Here is a 20330-nt window from a genome sequence, read left to right on the forward strand (position 1 = left end):
ACGGTAGGGGGACGCCTTTACTTTTCTTTGAGAGGCTATAGGACTTTAGGAAAATTCCATTCTTTCTTTCTTTCGTGCTATTACTTGAATCCAATTGGTATCTAGGTGATACAAATTGGTATCTGACCATCTTCACTCTATTTCGCAGATGGTTAGAACTAGAGCAACGACTACGTCAACACCAGCACCGGCGGGACAGGGTGCGTCTGAGCCAGCCACTGGGGCTGTAGCTCGAGGAAGAGCAGCGGCAAGAGGCCGTGGTAGAGGTCGTGGGAGGACGTCCTCTAGGGGAAGAGGACAAGCACCTGGCCCATCTAGTACTAGGGCGGTGACTCCTCCACCGACTGAGGAAGTAGTAAGAGAGGGTGAGGAAGGGGAAAATGAGCAAGTGCAGAATGAGGAATTACCACCCCAACCTACCCCAGAGATGATTAATCAGGTTCTTGCTTATCTTAGCGGGTTATCTGATCAAGGCCAGACACCTCCAGTGTTTTCTGCACCAACACCTCAGGTTCCGGAAGTACAACAGGCAACTGCTGCGGCTCCCCGCATGGATGCTCCATTGGAAATAGGCACGTTTCCTCGTTTGACTACAGGGCCTATAATGACAAGCGATCAGCATGAACTTTTCAGTAAGTTCTTGAAATTGAAACCTCCAGTCTTCAAGGGTGCTGAATCTGAGGATGCCTACGATTTTCTGGTTGATTGTCATGAGTTACTACATAAGATGGGCATAGTAGAACGGTTTGGTGTTGAGTTTGTGACTTATCAGTTTCAAGGGAACGCCAAAATGTGGTGGCGGTCACATGTTGAGTGTCAACCCGCACAGGCACCACCTATGACTTGGGCGTCATTCTCTAACTTATTTATGGAGAAGTATATCCCCCGGACCTTGAGGGATAGGAGGAGAGATGAGTTCTTGAGCCTAGAGCAAGGCAGAATGACGGTCACTGCGTATGAGGCTAAGTTTCGTGCATTATCTAGGTATGCCACCCAGCTTTGCTTCAGTTCACAAGAGCGGATTCGCCGTTTTGTGAAAGGGTTGAGGTCAGATTTGCGGATTTCAGCCTTACAGGTAGCGGCTACAGCGAAATCCTTCCAAGAAGTGGTAGACTTCGTGATAGAGGTGGAGGGAGTGAAGCCAGATGACTTCACCATGGCATCGACATCTAAAAGGTTTCGAAAGGGAGGTGAGTTTAATGGTTCTTACTCTAGAGGACAGGGTTCAGGAGGTTACTCAGTCCGACCAATTCAGTCTTCACTACAGACTGTAGTTGGGGGTCCACCTCAGACCGGTCAACATTTCTCTGAGGTTGGAGGTTATTCCCAGACCTCGTCATTCTCACAGAGACCTATGCTAGACTCCAGAGAATGTTATGGATGTGGGGAGACTGGACATATTAGGAGGAATTGTCCAAAACAGAGTTATAGACCCCCAATAGCTAGAGGTAGAGGTGGTCATGGTAGAGGCCGTTATTCTGGAGGGCGTGGTGGCCGAGGTAATGGTGGTCACCAAAACGGCCGGGGTGACGGACAAATTGGAGCTACTACAACACCACATGGTAGGGGCAACGGGCAGACAGGTGATAGGGCCCATTGTTACGCTTTCCCTGGGCGGTCTGAAGCGGAGACATCAGATGCTGTTATCACAGGTAATCTTTTGGTTTGTGATTGCATGGCTTCTGTATTATTTGATCCTGGCTCCACATTTTCATATGTATCTTCCTCATTTGCTACTGGTCTTAATTTACATTGTGAAATGCTTGACATGCCTATTCGTGTTTCTACTCCGGTGGGTGAGTCTGTGATAGTCGAAAAGGTATATAGGTCTTGTCTGGTGACTTTTATGGGTAGCAACACTCGTGTAGACTTGGTTATCTTAGAAATGGTTGATTTCGATGTAATTCTGGGTATGACTTGGCTTTCTCCAAATTTTGCAATCTTAGATTGTAATGCTAAAACTGTAACGTTAGCCAAGCCTGGGACAGATCCGTTAGTGTGGGAGGGTAACTACACTTCCACTCCAGTTCGTATCATCTCCTTTCTTCGTGCTAAGAAAATGGTTAGTAAAGGGTGTTTAGCGTTCTTGGCACACCTCAGGGATGATACTACCCAAGTACCTTCGATTGAGTCGGTTTCGGTAGTTCGTGAGTTTCTGGATGTGTTCCCTGCAGACCTTCCTGGTATGCCACCGGACAGGGATATTGACTTTTGCATTGATTTGGAGCCGGGTACTCGTCCCATTTCCATACCCCCTTATAGAATGGCTCCAGCAGAGTTAAGGGAGTTAAAAGCCCAACTTCAAGAATTGTTAGGGAAAGGCTTTATTAGACCGAGTGCATCCCCTTGGGGTGCTCCTGTTTTGTTTGTGAAGAAGAAAGATGGGAGTCTTCGGATGTGCATAGATTACCGGCAACTAAATAAAGTAACTGTTAAGAACAGGTATCCTCTTCCTCGCATTGATGATTTGTTCGATCAGTTACAAGGTGCTTGTGTCTTCTCTAAGATTGACTTGAGGTCTGGTTATCATCAATTGAAAATACGGGCAGCAGATGTGCCAAAGACTGCTTTTCGAACCAGGTATGGGCATTATGAATTCTTGGTAATGTCCTTTGGACTAACGAATGCCCCTGCTGCTTTCATGAGCTTGATGAACGGGATTTTAAAGCCATATCTGGATCTCTTTGTGATCGTATTTATTGATGATATACTGATATACTCCAAGAGTAAGAAGGAACATGAGGAGCATTTGAGAATTGTGTTGGAAATGTTGAGGGAGAAAAAGCTTTATGCCAAATTCTCCAAGTGTGAGTTTTGGCTAGATTCAGTGTCCTTCTTGGGGCACGTGGTTTCTAAGGATGGGGTGATGGTGGATCCTTCTAAGATCGAAGTAGTGAAGAATTGGGTAAGACCTACTAATGTGTCAGAAATAAGAAGCTTTGTTGGTTTAGCCAGTTACTACCGTCGATTTGTCAAGGGATTCTCTTCTATTGCTTCCCAATTGACGAACTTGACTAAGCAGAATGTTCCATTTGTATGGTCGGATGAATGTGAGGAAAGCTTTCAGAAACTCAAGACCTTGTTGACTACCGCACCTATCCTTACCTTGCCAGTAGAGGGTAAGAACTTCATTGTGTATTGTGATGCATCCTATTCTGGTTTGGGTGCAGTGCTAATGCAAGAGAAGAACGTAATTGCGTATGCTTCGAGGCAATTAAAGGTGCATGAACGTAATTATCCGACCCACGATTTGGAGTTGGCTGCGGTAGTGTTTGCATTAAAGCAATGGAGACACTATCTATATGGGGTTAAGTGTGAAGTCTATACGGATCATCGTAGTTTACAGTATGTCTTTACTCAAAAAGATTTAAATTTGAGACAGAGGAGATGGATGGAACTACTGAAGGATTATGATGTCACCATCTTGTATCACCCAGGAAAGGCTAATGTGGTGGCAGACGCCTTAAGTAGAAAAGCAGGGAGCATGGGTAGTCTAGCTCACTTACAAGCTTCTAGACGCCCATTGGCTAGAGAAGTTCAGACTCTGGCTAATGACCTTATGAGGTTGGAAGTAAATGAGAAGGGAGGATTTTTGGCCAGTGTGGAGGCGAGATCTTCTTTTCTTGACAAGATCAAGGGAAAACAGTTTAATGATGAGAAATTGATCCGGATCCGAGATAAAGTGTTGCGAGGAGAGGCTAAAGAAGCAACAATCGATGAGGAAGGTGTTTTGAGAATCAAGGGAAGGGTATGTGTACCCCGTGTTGATGATTTGATCAACACTATTCTGACAGAGGCTCATAGTTCAAGGTATTCTATACACCCTGGTGCAACCAAGATGTATCGTGACCTAAAGCAACACTTTTGGTGGAGTAGAATGAAGCGCGACATTGTTGATTTTGTTGCCAAATGTCCAAATTGTCAACAAGTAAAGTATGAACACCAGAGGCCCGGAGGAACACTTCAGAGAATGCCCATTCCCGAATGGAAGTGGGAAAGGATTGCAATGGACTTCGTGGTTGGTCTTCCAAAGACATTGGGTAAGTTCGATTCTATTTGGGTGATTGTGGATAGGTTAACTAAGTCTGCTCACTTCATTCCGGTCAAGGTGACTTACAATGCAGAGAAGTTAGCCAAACTTTACATCTCAGAGATTGTTCGGTTGCATGGAGTTCCACTCTCCATCATATCAGATAGAGGTACGCAGTTTACTTCTAAGTTTTGGAGAACATTGCATGCGGAATTAGGTACTAGGTTGGACCTTAGTACTGCATTCCACCCTCAGACCGATGGACAGTCTGAGCGAACGATTCAAGTGTTGGAGGATATGCTTCGTGCATGTGTGATAGAATTTGGTGGTCATTGGGATAACTTCTTACCCTTAGCGGAGTTTTCATACAATAATAGCTATCACTCAAGTATTGATATGGCTCCTTTCGAAGCATTGTATGGGAGGAGATGTAGGTCTCCCATTGGTTGGTTTGATGCATTTGAGGTTAGACCTTGGGGTACTGACCTTTTGAGGGATTCATTAGAGAAGGTGAAATCTATTCAAGAAAAGCTTTTAGCGGCGCAAAGTAGGCAAAAGGAATATGCAGATCGAAAGGTTAGAGACTTGGAGTTTATGGAGGGTGAGCAAGTCTTGCTGAAGGTTTCGCCCATGAAAGGGGTGATGCGGTTTGGTAAAAGAGGTAAACTAAGCCCAAGGTATATTGGACCATTTGAAGTACTTAAGCGAGTAGGGGAGGTGGCTTATGAATTAGCCTTGCCTCCAGGGCTGTCAGGAGTGCATCCGGTATTTCATGTGTCTATGTTGAAAAGATACCATGGGGATGGAAACTACATCATTCGTTGGGATTCGGTTCTGCTTGATGAGAATTTGTCTTATGAGGAGGAGCCTGTTGCCATTCTAGATAGAGAAATTTGCAAGTTGAGATCAAGGGAGATTGCATCCATCAAAGTTCAATGGAAGAATCGACCAGTTGAAGAGGCCACTTGGGAGAAGGAGGCTGATATGCAAGAAAGATACCCACACCTGTTTACAGATTCAGGTACTCCCTTTTGCCCTTGTTTTTCTTCTTGTGATCGTTCGAGGACGAACGATGGGTAAATTGGTATCTATTGTAACGACCTGTTTAGTCGTTTTGAGCAGCAGATTTTATTTCTGGAAAAACTGTCTGAGTCGACGGAACCCACGACGGACCGTCATGGGCACGACGGGCCGTCGAGGGGGTCTCGTTCCAAAACACTTAGAATTCTGAAATTTGGGTACTGAAATCGACTCTCTGAACTTCGTGACGACATGGCAGGACGGACCGTCGTGGGAACGACGGACCGTCACAGACTCTTCAATGAAATTGAGTCTCTGAACTCTGTGACGGAGCAGCAGGACGGACCGTCGCAGGCGCGACGGCCCGTCACAGACTGCGTAATCCCAGGCTGGGTCGGATTTTTGGTTAGTAATTTAAGGGGCGTTTTGGACTATTCCTGCTTTAATTATAAAGTTAGTGGGTTAATGTTAATAAGTCTAATTACTTGGGGGTTAAAAGAGGTAACCTTGAGTTAATTAGTGGGATATTATTGCCACCTTTATACTTAATTATATGCTAATTAGGGTAAAAGAAAGAGGGTTTGAATAAGAAAAATAGAAAGAACAAAGAGAGAGAGAGGGTCGAACGAGAAAGAGAGAAATGAACGAAGAGGAAACACAAGCTTTGGGGAATTTGCTTGCTTGATCACGAATCTTCGGTGGAGGTAGGTTATGGTTTATGCTATTCGTAGTAAACTCTTAATAGCGAATGATATGTATTGGGTAGTATTGTAAACCCTTCTATATGCTTAATTGTGTGCATGCATGATGTGATTTTGTATATAATTGTGATAAAATAAGCATGATGAAGCTATTGAATCCCAAATCTTGAAAAACCCTAATCTACTTTATTAATGAGATTGATGATGCCTTGGTATAAAAGAAGGCTTGATGAACTAAAGTAATGGGGTTGATGATGCCTTGGTATAAAAGAAGGATTGATGAATTAATAGAATGAGATTAGTGGAGCGGGTGTCACGAACCGACACGTAGTATTAGGGGGACCGGGTGTCACGAACCGACACGTAGAATTAGGGGATCGGGTGTCACGAACCGACACGTAGAATTAGGGGGACCGGGTGTCACGAACCGACACGTAGAATTAGGGGATCGGGTGTCACGAACCGACACGTAGAATTAAGGGGACCGGGTGTCACGAACCGACACGTAGAATTAGGGGATCGGGTGTCACGAACCGACACGTAGAATTAGGGGGACCGGGTGTCACGAACCGACACGTAGAATTAGGGGATCGGGTGTCACGAACCGACACGTAGAATTGGGGGATCGGGTGTCACGAACCGACACGTAGAATTAGGGGATCGGAGTGTCACGTACCGACACATAGTAGTAGGGGAGCGGAGTGTCACGTACCGACACAAGAGGAATAAAGATAAAGAATCTTGAAAGATGTTAATATACTCAATCTAATGAACCTAATTCCCAAAAGAGTATGGTATTGAGGCTTGAGTCCTCATGTGTGAACTTGGCGGTGTTTATTAATGATTATAGAACTTGTTGTTGCTACACGTTGAGTATTGTAGTTGATTTATGATATTATCTGATATATACTGTTTTCTATTTTGAGTTGGCCGATGATATCTACTCAGTACCCGTGTTTTGTACTGACCCCTACTTGTATTTGTTTTCTTTGTTATTTGTGGAGTGCAGCAAACGTACCGTCGTCTTCAACTCAACCGCAACTCTAGCCAGTCTTCATTACACCGGATTTCAGGGTGAGCTAATGCTTCTAGCTTGGACTGGATCTTCTTCCTCATGTCTTGATGCCTTGAAGTTCCGGCATGGACTAGCTTTTGTTTATTTTAGCTTCTTAGAATACTCTTAGTTTAGTAATTTGATCATAGATGTTCTTGTGGTGATGACTTCCAGATTTTGGGGAATAATAGATGTTGAATTTTAGAATTTATTTAATTGGTTTTTATTAATGAGTTTAAGTCTTCCGCATTACTTTCTGTTGATATTAAATTGAAATGTTAGGGTTTAGATTGGTTGGTTCGCTCACATAGGAGGGTAAGTGTGGGTGCCAGTCGCGGCTCGGTTTTGGGTCGTGACATTTTAATAATTAATTTAATTGATGGTTAAAGAAGATAACACTAAAATTAATAGGAATTAATATATATTAATCCATAATTTATAACCATATAAACCTTGTAAAACAATAATAATAAAAATTAACGACACCCAACTATTAATATTTATAACATAAAGTTTGAATTGGATTGAGTTTTTACCCGTAGTTGTTCTGTCAAACTTGTCGGCGGTGGCACGAATCGAGAGAAGAGGCGCATGCTATTCGTCTTCTGATAACCAAATAATACGACCCTTATTTCTTTTTGCTTAGCAATCTTATTCCTTGACCAATAATCTATAATATTTTACCTTATACTCTAAACTAAGAGTTTAAAGTGAAATCCTTCCTTTGATCCTTTAATAATCAACCGTAACAAATTTTCCAATCCAAACTATGCATAAGTCCTTCCATATGTTTAATATCTTATATAAATAATATATTATTATTCCTTTTTTTTACCTCACAAATTCATACCTTTCCACCACAAAAGTAGATTCACAATGAAAACCTTGAATTGTAAACGGAACCATGTAACTCAATCTCCTTAGCTATCAACATGACTAATACCTTGAAGATTTTTATGATTTCACGTATATTCACTTATCGTTGATCGCCTCTTCATCGATCTTATTATATCCTTCGCTAAAAATTCGACCGTAGTTATTAACAAACCCAAAATCACAAGATAACTTATCATCACACTAGAGGTTAACATATATACCCTCTTTTCTTAAATCTTATTCGATAGTTTTTAGCCAATTTGATAAACCTCTGACATTAAAACCATGACCATATTAAAATATATGAAACCACCTGTCTCTGAACCTATGACATGCTCCAATAAGAACTTTTTCACCTCCCCGGAAGCCAAATTCAACCAGATTTTAAAGTATCAAGTCTTACAAAGTTATTGACTTTGGAATTGACATCCATAGACAAGGGACCCTCGACTACATGTACCAAAGGTAGACTACCTATACACACTGTTTTTCAACCTAAGGAGTCTACTATCACATTCACTTTTCCAAAATGATAAACGTAGTCATTCCATCATCCTTGCGAATTCTAATCATCTCCATTGTCTTAAATTAAGATTTCTCTTATTAAATATTATACTAAAACATCTCATAATACACAGTATACATACAATGCCTTTACAATTTTAATACAAGCACCACCCAAACGCAGTTGCTGTTCGAGACAAAAAAAATGATCATGCAAACATCCTAATCCAATCTCCACCGTTCAAATCAACCACCAAGATTTCAGGAACACGTAGTTCAAATTTTAGCTCGATCCTACGGTCAGTTAATTGAGAAACATGATATGAAGGTTGCTGGTCGGTGAAAAGGTATGCAGCAAAATAATTTCTTTTTCTTCTCTCTTCCCTCTTCTCTCTTGTTGAAAGCTCTCTCAAACCTCCCTTATGTCCTAATGTCTTTCAAGGGAAAAAAACTAATGAGTAGTTCAATTTTTCTCCCAAGATCATCCTCTATGTATACAATTATGTTTTTCCTCACTAAGTTAAAACCAACTACAAATAGGATTACAGTCGCAATATTTTTTCTAATAGAAATGGAAACCAAATGAAGAAAATAATTTTAGTCCTTTTTCAAAGAGGATTAGGTCTAGTCTTCAACTCTTAAGCAAATGCTAAATTCGATATCATAACCAGTGAAACACTTTCAAAACTTTGCTGCCACTAAAAGTGATTCTAAGTGACTATTTTCAATACTGGTACAACAAACATAAATCATATAGGTCATATATCACTCTGTTTTTACTATCATGCTTATCTAGACATTTTCATCATCAAGAAGTGAACCTTCTCCTCAACATGACACCTTAAACTCAGGTAATACGAAACAAACTTAAGGGACTAACTCAATTTTATAAGCATTTTCTTACTTAAATTGTTATTTTAGTTCACCCAAGTATACTCAATAAGACTTTCTTTCCCTGTCAGTTTGTCGTCCTCGTATCAATCTACCTTTTGAAGCTTAAGATAAAATCGTCAGTCCTCATTCAGAACCCTCAAGATACATCTCAAAACCTAAATATATTTGTATTGTACCAAAGATCCACCGCTATAATATTTCTTAAAAATAATGCAATCCAAGTGTCTATAGTAATAAACTAGTTGGTTTCTCAAATATGAAAGCAATATCAAATCTCATTCTCTAAATATGTCATACAAGTAATTACTTCTTAAGTAGTTAGTATTCACACCTGACAATCGATGTATTCATTTATACGTAACACTAGTACCGTACCGTAAAGGTCATTAAATTCATCACTAGAACACATCATACTTATCGAGAAGATCGTACCCAAATAGGCCACACGTTTCTACCCATTGAATAACTGCAAAACATTATCGAATTTGTCCTATCTTTAGCCCAAGTGATATATGTTTTAGTTTTCATATCATGACCCTCTTTAATATACAATCAATCAATGACATCATAGTAAAGATTCTAACCTTTATTGTCGCAACCTAATTTCACCATTCAATAAACAACCCATACATCTTATGAAAACTTTATTAACTATAATTTCCAAAGTAATGATGTTCATTTTCCAGCTCTCTCTTACGAAACTCGAATGTCACAAACTCGACACTGAGCCTTTCTACTATATTCATTTTATGAAGCAGCTCGAACAATAAAAAATGAAAGAACAAATTTTTTTATGATCAATGCCTATGAAGAATGGGGGTATAAACTTTAAGAATGTAATAAAAAGATCATACTATACAGTCACTAGTCATAACATGCCTATAGTGAATTAGTAAAAAAACATACATATTTCTAAGGACGCATCCTCTCTTGTTAGCATTGGTGTTTCTAATTCTACTACTCGAGTACTAGACATATGCGAAATAGAGTGAAGAAGGTAAGATACGAATTTGTATCACCTAGATACCAATTGAATTCAAGTAATAGCACGAAAGAAGGAAGGAATGAAGTTTTCCTAAATTCCTATAGCCTATCGAAGAAAAGTAAAGATGTCCCCATACCGTTCCGCAAGGCTCTACTAGACTCGTCCTTGTGTTATGAGATCACTAAACCTGACGCTCTGATACCATGTTTGTCATGACCCAAAATAAGTCATGAGTGGCACCTACACTTACCCTCCTAGGTGAGCGAACCAAGGAAACCAAATCCATACATCTACCAATAGTTCAACATGAATAATAAAGTAATGCGGAAGCTCCAAAACTTATTAACTATCATTTTCCCAAAAGATGAAATTCATCACAACAAGGACATCTAATCTCCAATTAATAAGTCTAAAAGTATCAAAGACACTAAAATAAATGAACTAAAGTAATTTGTGTCCAAAAACTAAGGACATCAGATAATGACAAAGAGAATTCAACCCAAGCTTGAATGGAAAGCTCACCCTTTAACCTGAGATGCCGAGACTTGCTAGAGTTGAGGGAAATTCGAAGTCATTGGTACACTCATTGCACTCCATAAAATGAAAAAATAGAAAAACTCATATAGGGCTCAGTAGGGGGCAATATGTACTAAGTAGGTATCATCGCTCAACCAAAAATTGAATCTAATATACAACGAATAATAGTATGAACTCAATTATAGTTTTTAACAGGTGATAAACAACAAACAACATGAACAAGTGTCAACAACACTAAAGTAAGTATATAATAAGTCAACAATATCAGTATCGTCCATGAGGACTCATGCCTCTAACGAAACCATTTGGGGAAATGAGTTCTATGAGATTGAGTACATTCCGTTAATCCAATATGTTTTTCTCCGAATGTGACACTTCAATCCAATTATATCGTGTCAGGATGTGAGACTCTGATCCAAGAATATCATGTCGGAATGTGACACTCCGATCCAAGAATACCGTGTCAGAACGTGACACTCCGATCCAAGAATACCGTGTCGGTACGTGACACTACGATCCAATTATACATGTCGGAACGTGACACTCTGATCCAATTCCAATATTAATTTGATATTTATTATCACCACTTTCAATTCATTAATAATATTTCACCAAGCCTTCTTTATTCAAGGCATCACTTCGATAAAGAGGGTTCAGGAATATAAATGTCACGGTCTCAGGATTTCAGACCAATCACAAAACACATAACCAAGTAACACAACCACACAATCAAGTACCTAGAAAACTTCACAATATCATTCAATGCATATCAATAACTGTTAAGAGTTTACTATCAAATAGCATAAATCATAACCTACCTCCATCGATGAGCTGAAGTCGAGCAAGCTATTCCTCACCTCCAAACGTTTCCAATTTACTAGGTATATATACATAATTTGTAAGTTTACGAGTCTATAGACATCATATAACTCTATGTCTAGCCTAGACCCAAAACTCACCTAATTGTATAATAAATTTCTAAAGTTCAAACTAAAGGATAAGTCTTAACTCCTCCAATTAGCATAACTTTAGTTGAATTTAACAAATTCAATACACCTAATATTTAACTTTCTATCTCAATATTTTCACAACTTAATTTAGGATATAGTAACACAACGAATACCAAAGATAAAAAGATCGTAAAGGTTAAAGCCACCGGTTGCCGAAACCAGTGGAAATACTAAAAAAAAAGAAGGTATAATTTGTTTCTCTAATTCAAATTTTTATCATATATAATACTTTTAATAATTGACTATTGATAACCACCAAGACCCATTCACTTTGTTAACATATACTTCAATTCTAATGTCGTCGGTTATTATAATAGTATAATTCCTCACTCTTTTAAGTGCACGCTGCACAATTTAATTCTCTTAGTAATTATTAATAAATCAAAAGTAATCAATTAACAATTTAATAACCAAAACCTTGTCCCCTCAAAATGCTAACATTAAATTTTTTCTCCCATTTTCTTCATATACTCCCAATCATCCCCTTTATTTACACCTTATAAAACAATAATAATAAAGATCAAAGACACGCAACTATTAGTATTTATAACATAAAGTTGGAATTAGATTGTGTTTTATCCATAGTTGTTCCGTCAAACTTTTCGGCGGTGCCAAGAACAGAGAGAAGAGGCACATGCTATTTGTCTTCTTATAACAAAATAATACAACCCTTCTTTCTTTTATTTAATTAATTTATATATGGGTATAAATTATGGGTTAATAAATATTAAATACTATTAATTTTACTGTTATCTTCTTTAACGATCAATTAAATTAATTAATAAAACTACCCTATTAATTATATAATTATAGTTACGAATAGTCCAAATTATCTACTTAGAATCTATCAAAAAGTATTTTATGATATAAAAAGCTCTAGTACCCCAAAACAATCAAATGAGTTGTTACAAAACTAAACAAATAATGTTTAAACCAAAACAAAAGAACCTGTAATTCCAATATATATTTGCATCAAATCACTAAAGGTTCATTTGGTAGCGTGTATAAAAATAATACCCAATAGAGTGTATTAGTAATGAAAACATTAGTAATGCATGTATTAGTTATACTTGTATTCGTTATGCATGGATTATTTCTTATGCAAGTTTATTTTAGTGTATTAAAAATAGTATGTATTGTATGAAAATATTTATGTACAAAATTATCCTTCACAATTATATGGTGGAAAATAAGTAAAACTACTTTTGAGGGGTAACTGAGTCTTTAACCATGTTATGCATGCATTAAATTCTTTGTATTATTAATACCATAGATTTTTAGATATTAGTAATGCAATCCTCAATACACAATAACATTAGTTATACATAGCATGGAAAATGCACCAAACAAGGAATTAGTAATACATACAATTAATGCATGCATTATTTTTTTCTAATACACTCTACCAAACGACTCCTAAATGTAATTACCACGCATGATCAATAAGTGTAGACTCAACATCTAATTTTTTACTTTAAATGAATTTGTTTAAAATTGATATGAATACCATATTGAAATAAGTATCTTCTTAGGGTTTATACATGAGATGTGAAATCATGATTTGATATCAAAATATTATATGGTGTCACATCGTTAAATCACAGTTCTCCATATATATTTATATAAGTAAATGGCTTGTAATTAGAAACTTTAAATAACATAATTTTATAAAATATTCACTAGTCACTAGTAGTAGTAGTTAGTTATCCTTTAATTTAATTCTTTCACATGGTAGAATAATTTCTTCACGTCGAACATGAGTCCCTTTATAAGAAATTCCAAATAATTGTTTATGATTATAAAGTTATGGGTCACATGTTGGTTTGAAATTCAAAATCATACTTTTTTTTGAACAAGTTAGTCTCAAATCTCATGTCCAAATATTAATTTGAAATCAAGATATCATCGCATATGTCCAAAAAAACATAAAATAAGAATGTTGTGTGAGAAAGATCACCTCTGTTTTGACTACTCAATTAGAAGATCTATAGTAGAAATAGGAGATTATGTCTTCTAAGAAGTAAAATTTTGGACATGCAATTCCATAACGCAATTTAAAATCGTGAGATGATATCAACATTTAGATATGCGGTTTCACGCGGATTTCATAATATGAAATCTCATATTTTTCAAAAATGACGATTGAGAAATCTTCAAATTCAAAAATTGACCAAGAAGTTAAAATTTTATGAGAACAATCCAAATTTATATCTAATAAACATATATTTCATATGTATATAAAATATATAATCCATATCATTACTTTTAAAACCATTTGTATCTTATACAACAATTATTTTTATCAACATAAAATTTATTATTACTTTAAACCAATTTCTACTCTATCATTTATGTTAACCGAATTCGTTATTTTTTATCAACTTTATCTACAAACAAAATTTACCCACAAATGACTCAAAGTAACAATGTTAGTTCATATTCTGGGTCATATAATTGAAAAATTCAAGTTCAATGTGAGAATATCATTCGTTGTATGTAGGATAATTATATTAAATACTAGACACTACAACTTACATTTACTTTCTTTTTAATTGAAATAAAGTTTGGTCAATAAATGTTCAAATATTTTAGAATAGCTTTGTGATAATATGTTATGCGATTTTATAAACTTTTGCTAATTTGATAAGATTATATGAAGAAGTGACACAATTTTAATTGTTTTGCAAGTTTTAGGATCTTATTATGAGAATACAAGCAACATAAAATGTCCAAACAAAACTTCAACTTTATCTCATAGTATCAAATCATGATTCATATCAACTTATATATATATGAACTTATATATCTTTTCAAACATTTTGTACAGATATTATTAACGCAAAATTACAAAAATAAATTAACTTCTACTATAGATAATGTCATGAGTAGATTTATTTCAAACAAATAATTAATGAAATTTACTACACATATTATTTAAGAGAGTCTTAGAACGCAACATAAAAAACAAAAACAAAATTTTCATCTTTAAGTCTTTAGCAAAAAAAAATCAAGCAATGACAAACAGTTCAAGCTCAAATCTAAGTGGTGATATGATGATAAAATATGGGATATGCCTAAAAACTCATGCTACTAATTTTAGGGACTATTCGGTAGATGGATGTCGTGAGTCTGTGACAAAGGGTGATGATGGAACTAAACAAGCATATATTTGTGCTAATTGTGGATGTTTAAGGAGTTTTCATCGGATGAATAGTCATTCATTGTATTGCCCTCCAATACTTTGATCTCTCTTCTTTCGCCCACACTTTCATCCACATAGTGGTGAAAATGCGCCAATTATTTCTCATCCTTTAATGTCCCGGTTTGTGCCAATTTAGTACATCAGATGCCCCATTTTCTACAATTATTCCTGACCTGATAAAATCTTCCGTCTATGAGAAATTTCTTGGTGACCTTTGTTTGTATTATTAATAAGGATGAATATTTACTATGAAGCAATCATTATTTTATGCCACGACCCTAAACGAGTCGTGAGTGGCACCCACACTTAACCTCCTAAATGGGCGGACCAACCAATTTAACCTAACTTTAAAAGTACAAGCATAACGCGAAAACTCAAATGTTACTAAATATCATTTCCCAAAACCTCAAAGTCATCACATCAAGGACATCTAATCTCCAATACTAAGTCTAAGAATATCAAATCCACAGAAATAAAAAAATAAAATTTTATGTGTCCGAAAGTATAGGGCATCATGTCATGACTGAGAGAATCCAAAACGAGCTTGAATGAATAGCTCACCCTGGAACCTGATATGCGGGAGAATGGCTAGAGCTGAGGGCAATTTGAAGTCATTGGTACACTTGTTGCATTTCATAAAAGGAAACAAAGAAAAAAACAAGTAGAGCTCAGTACGGGGCAACATGTATTGAGTAGCTATCATCGGCCAACCCAAAATAGAAACTAATATACAATAAATAATAAAATGAACTAAACTATAGCACTTAACAAGTAATAAGCAACAAACAACATAAACAAGTGTCAACAACATTAAAGTAAGTACGTATTAAGTCAGCGGTATCAAGATCACACATGAGGACTCATGCCTCCAAACCAAACCATTTTGGGAGTTTAGTTCATTGAGATTGAGTATCTTCCAGTAATTCAACATGTTCTTTCTTTAATTTTATCGTGTCGGAATGTGACACTGTAATTCAAGAATACCATGTCGAAATGTGAAACTCCGATCCAAGAATACCGTGTCGGAACGTGATAATCCGATCCAAAAATACTCTGTAGGAAAGTGACACTCCGATCAAAGAATACCGTGTCGGAACGTGACACTCCAATCCAACAATACCATTAATTTTATCATTTAATATCACCACTTTTTCATTCGTTAACAACATTTCAACAAGCCTTCTTTATTCAAGGCATTACTTCGATAGAGATTGCTTAAGATTATACATTCCACGGTCTCGGAATTTCAGACCAATTACAAAACACCCGACCAAGCCACACAATCACACAATCAAGTACATAGAAAACATCACAATATTATTCAATGCATATCAGTCACTATTAAGAGTTTACTATCAAATAGCATAAACCATAACCTACCTTCATCGAAGAATCGAAGTCAACATACTACTTCTCCAATACTTTTCCATTCTTCAATGCCTCCAGGCCTTTTCCATCTATCAAGTATATGTGCATAATTTTGTAAGTTAACGAGTCTACAGACACTCCTATTACTATATGTCTAGCCTAAACCCAAAAATTTACCAAGCATAATTCTATGTTCAAGTTCTTAACATCTTAAGGTCAATTAATATGTCAAGTTTCCTTTGTCTTAAATTAAAGCCTAGGGTTAAGTCTTAACATCCAAATAAAATAACATTAATAGTATTCAAGTACCATAATATACCTAATATTTAATTATCCATTTCAATATATCAAAACTTCAATTATAATATGATAATTATAAGAAAACATAAGGGTCGAAATCACAGATTTAAATTTTACGGTTATCAACAATTGTCAAACCCGTATTCCATGCATCTTGTACATTTCTATAAGGTATTCCGAGCAATCACTACCACCTCATTGGTCATAATCATTATGAACTAAGAATGGCATCAAGAACTTGTCATTAGTTCCTAATTATAGTTATTATTAGCCATAGTAAAATTCCAACAATTATATTAGCTCCTCAATCCATCTTAGCATTTATCCATATTATTATGCATATATTTGATATTCCAATTTTCTGCAGAAATCCAATTGAAAATTGAGGCCACACATATGGCCGTGTAATGACAAATATATATATATATATGAAATCTAAACATACTAAATATTAACCTACTAATTAAATAATCAAACCTCCCCACCATCATACAATTAATGCTTTCCATATGTATACCTCTGCATTAACAAATTGCATCACTATGAACGTTAAGATTTGAAGACGAGTTTTATCTTAATTAAGACCTGCGGCATCTCATGTTGTCTTCAGGTAAGTCTTATTCTCGACTTGATTTTTAATGTCTAAGCATTAATGCCTTAATTGTTATGTGTAACTAATTATTAAAGTGTACCACTACTAATTATAATTTTATCTTCTTTAACCATCAACTAATCAGTAATTAAAACTACCCCACTAATTTCATAAATATAGTTATAAATAGTCCAAAATACCCATTTACCACCTATCGCGAATTATTTTATGAAATAAAATGCTCTATTGCTCAAAACGAACAAATGAATTGTTACATTAGATACCAACTTACCCATCGTTCTTCCTCGAACGATCAAAAGAAGACGAGGGTAAAATGGATAGTTTTATCAACTATTTTTTTACAATATTAGTACCCAAGATCTCACCTCAAAAGTACCGAACCAACCAATTGGAGATCTACACCTCCTCCCATACAATGCCTCAAATGGAGCCATCTTAATACTCCAATGATATCGTTGTGTATTAACTCAACTAATAACAATACTATTCCCCAGTGGAGTACTCTTTAACTAATCGATTCTTCCACTAGACCTTGACACAACCATCATGATAAAAATAATTTCTTTATTTTAACATAATCATGATACAATCCTAAACCAATATTGGCTAAAAGCAGGAGTATTTCTAAACCATCCACCACAACTCATAATGCACAAACCATCATCGATCGTATCAAGAATACATTCTGACAACAAAATATTGCCTCGAGCCTAAGCTATAAAAATATGATCTTTAGATATTAAGTAATCATCTAGGAAAATCGAACTCATTTTTTCCAAATATGGAAAAGATCAAGTAGCCACCATCGAGTGATACACCCAAGCATACAAAACTTCTAACAATACTATCGAAATGCAAGATTAGTAGCTATCATAGACAAACCTTAAGAATGAAAAAAACTAGACCCAATGGTCCTCACATTCAATCACACATAGCCAAAACATGAAACAAATGATGAGATAAATCTTAAGTCTAACGAATAACTTTAAATTTTCATGACAGTTATTTTATAAATTCTCATAAATAAAGTTGTGCGTGTAGAATCACTTATATACTTCAGCTATCCCAAACAACATAAAATCTCCCATTAATGAAATGAACACGTCTAACTAAGAATGCCACCCTACCAGGAGAAAAATCAATAATCAATATATTCGATCCATCATCAAGGATTCACCCATAGAAGAGAAAACACACACGAAAGTAGAAAGTGAATCATGCTCTAAACTACAACAAGAATGAAATAGTTGGTAACGTAGAAAAGTGCACATAACTAAGATTGAATAACTCCAGATACTCCTTCCATAGTGCCCATAACATACATTTTCATTCAACAGACTCTATTTCCTTGATTTTCTAGCTACCCACAATCACCAATTTAGTCCCTATCGAAGCCCACATCCATTGAAGTAAACACTCTTAGCACTAACAAACATCATAACTACAACGTCCATCTACCTTACTCGCAACCACCATTAGTATGAAAGTATTCTTATCAACTACATGTTCAAACTCTGGTTACATATATTTTTATTTAAGCAGTTCATGAAATATACGAGTTCCCAAACAAGGCTAATAACACTAATTTTTAATTTGATAGAACCTTTTCATTGAGATAAAACTAATCAAACTCAAAGTCAACTCCATACCACTTCCACATACCATGCTTTAGCTACCACTCTAAGTCATCGCATACCTCAGGTCAACACTTAGGGAAATTGTTGGTCTCTCAAATTATTTTGTATACTATTAGCTCATAACCTCTATTCACCATCAAATGTCTATGCAACTCATCTTACTATTCTATGTAGTCTCATCAATAGAGCAATATTAACCCAACTCTAAATGCTTAATAGAAAAGTAGAATTAGATCTTACCTTGTACATCATTCTTTAGTCATCTATCATAATTTGAGTAACCTACCATTCCATAAACACTATAAATTTCATACCTCCCCATTTTCTTTCCAAACCGAAACTCAATTTTTTAATAAATGTAAATGATAAACTCCTAATAAGTATATGTTGAACCAGTCCACACTTCACAATCATATCTAAGTTTACAAAAGAAAATTAATTAAGCATTCAACTTTGAACCAGGGTCCTATATATGAGAGGTTTGATTACTTACCTTTCTTAAATTTGTCACGACCCAAAACGAGCCGCGAGTGGCACCCACACTTATCTTACTAGTTGAGCGAACCAACAATCTAAATACCAACGTTTACCAGTATATAAATTTTAAATAGTAAATAAAATGCGGAAGATCCATTACTCATTAACGAAATCAATTAAATAAACTTCTAAAGTATAATACTTATCATCCCCAAAATCTGGAAGTCATCACATCAAGAACATGTATCCTCAAATTACTAAGTATAAGAGTATTTAAGAAACAGAAATAAGTAGAAGGATGGTCCATGTCCGAACTTCAAAGACATCAAGACGTGAAGAAGAGAATCCAGCCCGAGCTAGGAATAATAGCTCACCCTGAAATCTGATGTGCTTAAGACTGGCTAGAGTTGAGGACGAGTCGAAGTCACTGGTGCACTTGCTGCACTCCACAAACAACAAGAAGAAAAATAAAAGTAGGGGTCAGTACAAGGAACACGTACTGAGTATGTATCATCGGCCAACTCAAAATAGAAACCAGTATATATTAAACAATAATATAAAACCAACTACAATACTTAACAGTTGGCAAACAACAAGAACATGAACCATAGACACAACAACACCATAACGGTTACACCCTCAATCAAAACATTAAGCACACATATGAGGACTCATGCCTCTACACCATACTCGTCTGGGAACTAGATTCTTTGAATTCGAGTATATTAAGTTAATTCAAGATTTCTTGCCTTTAATGTTAGTGTGTCGGAACGTGACACTCCGATCCCCTAATACTATGTCGGAACGTGACACTCCGATCCAAATAACCTATGTCGGAACGCGACACTCCGATCCAATAATCCGTGTCGGAACGTGACACTCCGATCCCCTAATATTGTGTTGGAACGTGACACTCCGATCCAATAATTACCGTTAATCATCATTTATTACCACCACTTTCAATTAATGGGTATATTATTTTCATCAAGCCTCCTGTATTTCAAGGCATTACTTCGGTATAGATGGTTCAAGATTAGAATTTCAACATTCTCTTAATTTTATAGACAACCACAAACCACACAATCAAAAACATGCAACCACACAATCAAGCACATAGGAGAC

Source organism: Solanum pennellii, chromosome 5 (assembly GCF_001406875.1).
Source record: "Solanum pennellii chromosome 5, SPENNV200".
Lineage (NCBI taxonomy): Eukaryota > Viridiplantae > Streptophyta > Magnoliopsida > Solanales > Solanaceae > Solanum > Solanum pennellii.